Source organism: Lactuca serriola, chromosome 2, assembly GCF_051521515.1.
Source record: "Lactuca serriola cultivar US96UC23 chromosome 2, Lser_US96UC23_V15, whole genome shotgun sequence".
Classification (NCBI taxonomy): Eukaryota; Viridiplantae; Streptophyta; class Magnoliopsida; order Asterales; family Asteraceae; genus Lactuca; species Lactuca serriola.
Window position 1 is genome coordinate 91,891,963 of NC_136409.1, and position 9,309 is coordinate 91,901,271.

The following is a 9,309-nucleotide window of genomic DNA, read 5'->3' on the forward strand; positions in this document are numbered from 1 at the left end:
GTCGAAATTTTCGATCCATCCGGGGGCCACGAAGATGTATTTGGATTTGAGGAAAGAGTATTGGTGGCCCTGTATGAAGAGAGACGTCGCATGGTTCGTTGAGAGGTGCTTGACCTGCCGTAGGGTTAAGGCCGAGCACCAGAGGCCGCATGGCAAATTGCAGCCATTGGAGGTTCCCGAATGGAAGTGGGAACAGATCTCTATGGATTTCATCACCAAATTGCCGAGGACGGCCAGAGGAGTTGATGCGATTTGGGTGATTGTGGATAGGTTGACGAAGAGCGCTCACTTTCTTGCCATCAGTGAGAGTTCTTCAGCGGAGAAGTTGGCGGAGTTATATGTGAGAGAAGTGGTATCTCGGCATGGGGTGCCGATCTCGATTGTTTCAGACCGTGATGTGCGCTTCACTTCCAGATTCTGGAAGAAATTTCATGAGGAGTTGGGTACTAGATTGCATTTTAGTACCGCATATCATCCCCAGACAGACGGTCAGAGTGAGCGGACGATTCAGACGCTTGAGGACATGCTTCGGGCATGTGTGTTGGATTTCGGGGGTAGCTGGGATGCGTATTTACCCTTGGCAGAGTTTTCCTACAACAACAGCCATCATTCGAGCATTGGTATGCCACCCTTTGAGCTGTTGTATGGTAGGAGGTGTCGGACCCCCATTTGTTGGGGAGAGGTTGGGTAGAGAGTGATGGGCAGTACAGAGATTGTGCTTCAGACGACAGAGCAGATTCAGCAGGTCAGACAGAGGTTATTGACCGCCCAGAGCCGACAGAAGAGTTACGCAGACAGACGCCGATCCGAGCTTGAGTTTCAGGTCGGCGACTTCGTTCTCCTGAAGGTCTCTCCTTGGAAAGGAGTGATTCGATTCAGGAAGAGGGGCAAGTTGGGGCCCCGGTATATTGGGCCATTTCGTGTGATTGCAAGGGTAGGCCAGGTAGCCTATCGTTTGGAATTGCCAGCAGAGTTGGGGCAAATCCACGACACTTTTCATGTGTCGCAATTGAGGAAATGTATTGCCGATGAGTCGGCAGTAGTTCCATTAGAGGATATTCAGGTGGATGCGAGCCTGAATTATGCCGAGAGACCAGTAGCCATCAGAGATCGGAAGATCAAGGTACTAAGGAACAAGGAGGTACCTCTGGTGTTGGTTCAGTGGCAACACCGGAAGGGATCAGAGATGACCTGGGAGCCGGAGCGCGAGATGCGGGAGCAGCATCCGGAGCTATTTTCAGAGCGAGACTTCGAGGGCGAAGTCTAGTTCTAGTGGGGGAGAGTTGTAACAGCCCGGATTTCCAGGTATTTTATTGTTTTGTTTTTTTGGTGTTTTGAGAGGGGACTCGGCGAGTTGGAGCTCAGACTTGCCGAGTAGGGTCGCGATTCTGGACGCGGGATTCGTCTGGACTCGGCGAGTCCAGGATATGGACTCAGCGAGTCCACGTTGTTTAATGAAACCCTAATTTCTCGGGTTTGGGACCTATTTAAAGGGCCTTATGGCCGTCATTTGCACCCAACAGTCCATAGAGAGAAACCCTAGAGTGCTTTAGCGATTTGAGAGAGAAAGGAAGCATTTCTTGACATTTGTGTGTTGTTTAGCAAAGAAGAGGGAGGCTCTAGCCAAGAGGAGGCAAAGGGGGACTGCTATTCGGTGGATTTGAAGCTTAGCCCTTCAATCTAAAGGTATGATTTCGGCTCATCTCCTGTTTTGTGAAGTATAATTGATTTTAGGGTTTCTTGTGACCTTGTTGAGTTGATTGGACGGCCAAATAGTCCCTTGCTAGTGACGAGACTTCGGATCTGGATCCATAGAGGTCCAGAGAGCCTCATTCATCAAGCTTTATATAGAACAATGGAGGTTATGACCTTGATGTAGTGAGATTTGTTGATGATTCTTCATATATGGTCATATAGAGGTTGTTTATGCACAAAGTCTGGAGCTTTACGTGGTGAATCATTCTAGGAAGGCTAGATCTACGAATTGTTGGAATAGATCTGACCTTAGAAGCAAGTTTGAGTGATTGCATGGCATGGACTCGCCGAGTCCGATGAGCAGACTCGGCGAGTAGCTTGAAAATTGCCTTGGACCAACCAGTGAGTGGTCCAGTCGAGTCATGGATTGACCCAGTGAGTCAGGGCGAGTTAGAGAGGGTTGTCAAGTGGTCTGAGTCTAGCTGGGACTCGCCGAGTCGTTCTTGAGACTCGGCGAGTTGAGTCGGGGTGGCCCCGCGATTCTTCCAGGTGGAACTCGTCGAGTCAGGGGGAGTACTCGACGTGTAAGAAGGGAATCCTAGAGAGTTGGTGAAAACGTCTAGACTCGCCGAGTTGCCCTCGTGCACTCGCCGAGTCCGGTCAAAGTTGACCGTTGACCGTTGACCGTTGACCAGAGTTGACCTGTGTTGACTTCTTAGGGATAGTCAACCTTAGAGATAAAAAGTGTTAATTAGAGACATATGATGTTATAGGAGGATTATAGCTCGGAGGATCGGGCACGAGGGATTCAGGATTTGTGAGTCATCGAGATCCGCGAGGTGAGTCTTCTCACTATATTTTACCTTGAGTAGGTAATCAGAGTTATGTGTTAGTGTATGTATGTTATGTGTATGTTATGTGTTGTACTGCATTATTTCTATGTGATTTATGCTGTGCATGATTACAGAGTTGGAACCGGAAGGTTCCTAGAGTTAGAACCTGAGGGTTCACAGAGTTGGGTGCACGAACCCATAGAGTTATAGCCTCGAGTGGCTAATATGTGTTTATGTGGTATTTTGGGGAACTCACTAAGCTTCGTGCTTACAGTGTTAGTGTTGTTGTTTCAGGTACTAGCAATGACCGTGGGAAGGCGCCGGCTTGATCTGTACACACGCAGGGGACTTTGATATATTTACATTGATCTTGGGATTTTGTGTAATGTGAATTGGGATTTAAACCTGATGTTTTTATGAAAAAATTAATGAGAAATGTTTTTTATAAATTGTGAAAAATTATTTTAAAAATTTTCGGTGTTACAGGACTTCTATTGTGGAACTCAAGAATTAAACAGTGCTCTTCAAAGATTTGCTAAATTGCAAAGACGACTTTTATTGAGATACTCAAGAATTAAACAATGGTTATCAAAGCTTTGCTAAATTGCCTAGATTTCTAATTTGGAACTAAAGAGTGAAATAATTCTTATCAATGCTTTGCTTAAATTGTATAAACTTCTATTATGGAACTCAAGAATTAAGCAATGCTCTTCAGAGCTTTGCGAAATTGTGAAGACTACTTCTATTGTGGAACTTAATAAACAATGCATATCAAATCTTTGCTAAATTGCATAGACTTCTAATGTGGAACTCAAGAATAAAAAAAATGTGTGACAACCCGAAATTTCTATTATGTACAACATATCAAGTCAATAGAAGTCAGAACAGTTACTGTTAATTTTCAGACTTTTTAGAATAAGTTTGAGTAATTTAGGATTAACACTTTAGGAGATATCAGGAGAGAGGATGCACTAGGGTTTATTGTGCAACAATAAAGTCTCGACACTTCAAAATATTGGAGTTTACGGCCTAAACAATGGTGTTTACGGCCGTAAACCCCAAGGAAGGGGGTATATAAGTGACACTTAGTCATTTACACCATTTTTCCACCTTTTCAAGAACAAATCTCAAACTCTCTCAAGTATCATCCAAGTTTTCTTCAAGATCTCAAATCTAGTAAGTGTTTCTAGCTCTTTCAAGTTAGTATATCACCTAATCTAGTGTTTTAACACACATCCATCCGTGAAATTGTTCAAAAAGGTTGATTCTTCAAGTTTCATCAAGAACACCAAGAACACACACTGGTGTTCTTCGACTTTTAGCTCATTTCATGCTTCTATATTGTAAGTACTTCTATCCTAGAGTATCATAGGGCTTTTGATACTTCTTTACATCAAGAAAACACAAGGAAACACCAAGATCAAAGGTGTTTACGGTCCAAGAACACCTTGGACCGTAAACCCTTCTTTAGGGGCCAAAGTGACCCTAGTCCCTTCCTATGCCTTAGTAACCATCATGGATCCCTTCATTGATATGTTAAGGACTTGAAAACACCAAAAATACCATATTCCATAGGGGAAGTGGTCTTAGGGCTATAAACTCCTCAAAGGAGGGAAATGGTGCACTAACTTCTTCCTTAGGCTTATACATCAAGTAGAAATGCTTCTAAGGACTTGTAAACCTTCAAATAAACAAATGGTCAAAGGATTATGAGCTTATGGTTGTAAACTCAAGGGTTTACAACCGTAAGCTCAATGAGTTGAGGTCATAAAGCCGTAAACTCAAGAAAGGGGTTCTTTTGAACCCTAAACCAAATAGCTTTGTCCTACAACACTTAGATTCAATCCTTGGGACTTATAACACTTATATAAGGTGTTTAACTTGTCTTAGGATGTCTTAAATTTGTAAATTAGTTGTTTAAAGACTAATTGGATACATATATGTGTATTTATATGTTAACTAGGATCATTGTGTGTGTACAAGTCTTCACTTGACACCTAGCAATCCTATTTTTTCAGTTCATCCATACCACTCACTACAGGTGAGTTCATACCCCTTAATTAACCTTTTAAATGTTTTGAAATGCTTTTATGGGGGGAATACAAGTCGAACAATTCTAGTTATTATATCAATCACATGTAATAATAACTACCAAACTAGTGGATTATTACTTTTCAAACTGTGTTACCAAACTGCTTTACTTCGAACTGTTTTACAAACTCTTTTGCTTATCAAATACTTTTACTTAAACTCTTTCATACTTATATATTTTCCAATTCATGTCTATGTATGTATAGTTAGGAAGGCCAACTCGGTTTAATTCATTTTCCTTGTTTAGATGTTGCTTTAGGGCATCAGTTATCCGTCCAAAGGTCGTTTAAATATTAGGTATATATCATGTATACATACATAGTCATAAAAGTTCCTTCAATCAGTTCTATATCTTTGGGTAACAAGGGTATACAAACATGATCATACATTACTAGTAAGCTACCATAGGGGTAGTTTAGGAAGATACTAAAACAGCTAGAACAATGAAACATACAATGAGTCAGTTCATTTATGAGTCAATACTTGCTAGATAGAGAGAGAGCACACAATACAGCTAGTACACACAGTACATTACTATACATGCTAGATAGAGAGAGAACACACATTACAGCTAGCACATGCAAAACACTACAGTACATACAGGCTAGAAAGAGAAAGAAGACACAATACAGCTAGCACATTCATTACATATACATTCATGTAGTTATGTGAACCGTTAAAAGGGGCATGGCACTACCTGCCATGACCGTTTTTGTATCCACAATCTCCTTAATTGGGGATCGTATGAGTTTGCGTATAGATCTATACTGGATTGACTATCCTACACCTTGCTGCTCACTATAGTGGGACTTGCAAGTCTACGGGTGCCAAATGTCATTTCTTACGGCGTCTTACATCGTCGTTTTACTAGAGTCAGTAGCAGGATACAGGTCGATCACATGTTACTTTAAATATCAATTGGTTTAAGGTAGTTAGTACAGGAGTAGTCACTTATTACAAATACTACAGTACAATGATATTTTCCCATTATATTCACTTCGTGAATATGCACACGATGCACGGTAATGTAAAAACTATATTTTTGGTTAATGATAGTCGGACTTGGGAGAATACACACTCTTACAAGAGACACACACAGACACTAGATGCCTTGGTAGAAGGCTACAATTAGTAGGAAACATAGGGTTTTCTAGGAGAGTTCAAACATTTTACAAAACATCTTACAAATGCTTTCATACAAACACAGACACTAATATACTTATGATCTCACCAGCTTTAAAGATGATACTTGCTTTTAAAATAGCTTGTATTCTCATGTCACCAATAGACAGGTACAAGTGTCAGATTTTGAGAAGATAGAGTTCGTTCAAGACTTGTCTTTTATTTTGATATGTATTTTTGGTGTCTATATAACTTGACAGAACACACTTGCATGAAATTATATTATTAATGCAATGGATGATGTTGTTGCTTGTTTACTACTATTTATTGTTGTGATACTGTACATGATGTCCTCCGCCCCAGAATATTCCCACCGTTCATGGTTTTGGGGTGTGACAGATTGGTAATAGAGCATTGTTTATAGTGAATTGAGTATATCAACCCATAAAAGATATACTAACTATAAATACAATGGGATAAAAATACTCTGACCAAGAGTTTATACTTTAAATAATAAAATATTTAATTAAGTATACGTGTCTGCATTCATACTAAAATCAGTGTCACTAAAAAAGTACAAAAGTATTACAATTTTTGGGCGGCACAAGTAGACTTAGAGACATATAGTAAAAACTGGGAAAATATAGCCTAATCAACTATATTATCTGGGGGTTGACTAGCATGTGCCTAAGTGTAGTTATGAGGTTGCAACAAGTCTAAAAACATACCCACAATACCATAATGAGAACAATAGAACCTAAACTTAAAATACTATAGGAGTATTTTGTGTTAATACAAGCTACTTATGTACTAGATTCTTATACCTCTCTTCTCGCGTAGATTAAATGGTTGGATTCCACCTTCCTGGAGACCCGTACTATCCCAACCACGGCAATACAGGATGGCTGGAAGAAGAACCAGAAGATGATCACCCAATTTCGTTGGATGATCATGAAGCTGAAGGCTTTTCTGATGGTTCTGACTCAGAGCCAGAAGTCAACAACCTACGTCCAGCAGATCAAAACCCAAACCCTCGTCCAGCATTTCAAGGACCCACACCTCTGTGGGACACAAACTTGAATAGATGGAGTCAGGAACAGGGTCAACCCATTCCCTACAATGGAGACAGAAGTTTCTACAACCTCACTGAGGGAGGTTCTGCTGACAGAGTCCTACCAATCATAGTTCATAGGATTGCTCGGAACACAAAGCAGGGTCGAGCGGTTATCGGCCGAGTCGTGGAGATTGACGCCAACTCTGGCGTTAACACAGTCCGCATTCGACAGCTAGAGTCTACTCATGAAAGGACTCTGGTCCACAATGCAGCTCTTCAGAGGGAACTCGCTGAAACCCAAGCTGAAGTCAGGGAACTTCAAGCTCAACAAGCAAGAGCTGATAGGCGCACGAGGGACATAAAACGTCTCCTGTCGGGATCAAGAACTCACTCTGGTAGTTCTCGTCGCCGATAGATTCTCATCAACTTCTCTCTTTTGGATATAACCTAGTTATGTAAAACTTTGGTCTAATTCCGTATCTTTGTAAATCATAGGCATGTTAGGTCTTGGTTAGGTTGTAATTCTGTCAAAATTTTCCTATTTTGGTTGATGTAAGGCCTCCTTCTGTTGGCCGTTTTTCCCGAACTTGTTACATCTGTAATTCCAGTAATATTGACAGGTACCTAATCTTATGGGAATTATTATCCAAATGTGATCATCTATTCGTTCTAGATCTACATTCAATCGTATTGTTGGGCTATGAAGAGTTGGTCCATGAGTCATTCTCATCAATTCTTCCATTAAATTCTTATCAATGTTTTCGTCTTCATAAACTTATAGATCAAAGATGTCGTCTCGCTGAAATCCAAGGAGAAACCCTAATAACGAAACACCGACACCACCACCTCAACCACCTACTCCTCAGTTCGACACGATAGCCCTAAATGTTGCTGTAGCTACAGCTGTGGCTACAGCCATGGCTCAATATCATTCATCCGGTTCCACTAGAGGAGGAACTCCTGTCCTGTCTACACATGGTGAAATCCCAATGCGCTTGAAAGAGTGCTCCTACAAGGACTTCACCAACTGCAAGCCATTGTCCTTCAAAGGGACTGGCGGAGTCATTGCCCTCTCGTAATGGTTCGAGAAAACCGAATCAGTTTTCAAAATTTGCTCTTATTCGGAGGAGAGCAAGGTCAAGTTTGATGCTTGCACCTTTGAAACAAAAGCCCTAACATGGTGGAATAGCCATGTTAAGTCACTATCTCTCATAGTGGCAAATTCTATGGGCTGGGAAACTTTGAATGACCTCATGATTGAGGAGTACTGCCCGTGGGGCAAGATCCAGAAGCTAGAGGAAGAACTGTAGAGTCTAACCATGAAGGGCTCCAACGTAGTCGCATACACTGCCAGATTCTGTGAGCTGGTGGCCCTCTGTCCCAACATGGTTCATACAGAGGGAAAGAAAATTGAGAGATACATATGGGGACTAGTGCCACCATACTAGGGAAATGTATTGGCATCACACCCCACTACATTTGATAGTACCAGACGATTGGCACAGCGGCTCATAGACCATGGGGTTCGTACCCCGGCCGCAACAACTACCCTGGCCATTTCAGAACCCGCAAGAACCGCTGATTCCAAGCGGAAGTTTTGGGATGACAAAAAGAAGGCTAAGGCTGCCAAAAAGTAGCAGGTCGTGGCAGTACATGCTGCGATAGCACCTACCGTTGCTGCCTCGGTAAAGCAGTACGCTGTAAGTTTGCCCAAGTGCAACAAATGCAACTTCCATCCCGTCGGTGCCTGCCCGGAGATGCAGTGTCTGAACTGCAACGGGAAGGGGCACACTGCCCGTTTCTGTAAAGCTCCGGCGAAGCCCATCAACCAAGTCCCCGGTGCTGGAGTGTGCCAAACTTGCTACGGATGTGGCGAGGTAGGCCACTTCAAAAGGAACTACCCATAGGCAGGGTTTGCCGGTGGAGCGGCAAGAGTTCTGGCCATAGGCCATGAGGAAGCGGTTGCCGACCCCACAGTGGTCACTGGTACATTTCTTCTCGATAACTCTTATACATGCATTCTATTTGATAGTGGAACGGAGAGGAGTTTCGTGAACCAGAAATTTGCTCATTTACTTAAGCAAAAATCACGAGCACTTAATGAACCGTTCACTGTAGAAATGGCTAATGGAAAGACAAAGAGCACTAGCAGCATATTCATAGGGTGTACCCTAACTTTAGATAGCCATTCATTTTCGATCGATCTCATGCTGGTCTCAATTAAAAGTTTCAACGTCATTATTGGCATGGATTGGTTGAGTTTTCATCGTGCCTATATCATGTGTTACGAAAAGGCTGTTCGCCTTAATCTGCTGTCTAGCGAAACCCTAGTAGTTTATGGCAACAAACCCGGCACGAACCTTCGTATAATCTCAAGCATTCAAGCTTAGAAATTCTTGCAAAAGGAATGTCGAGAATTCCTTGCTCATGTGGTCGTTGTGAGCCAAGAAACGAGAGACATTCAGAACATTCCAGTAGTACGCGACTTTCCCGACGTCTTTCCAGAAGAACTCC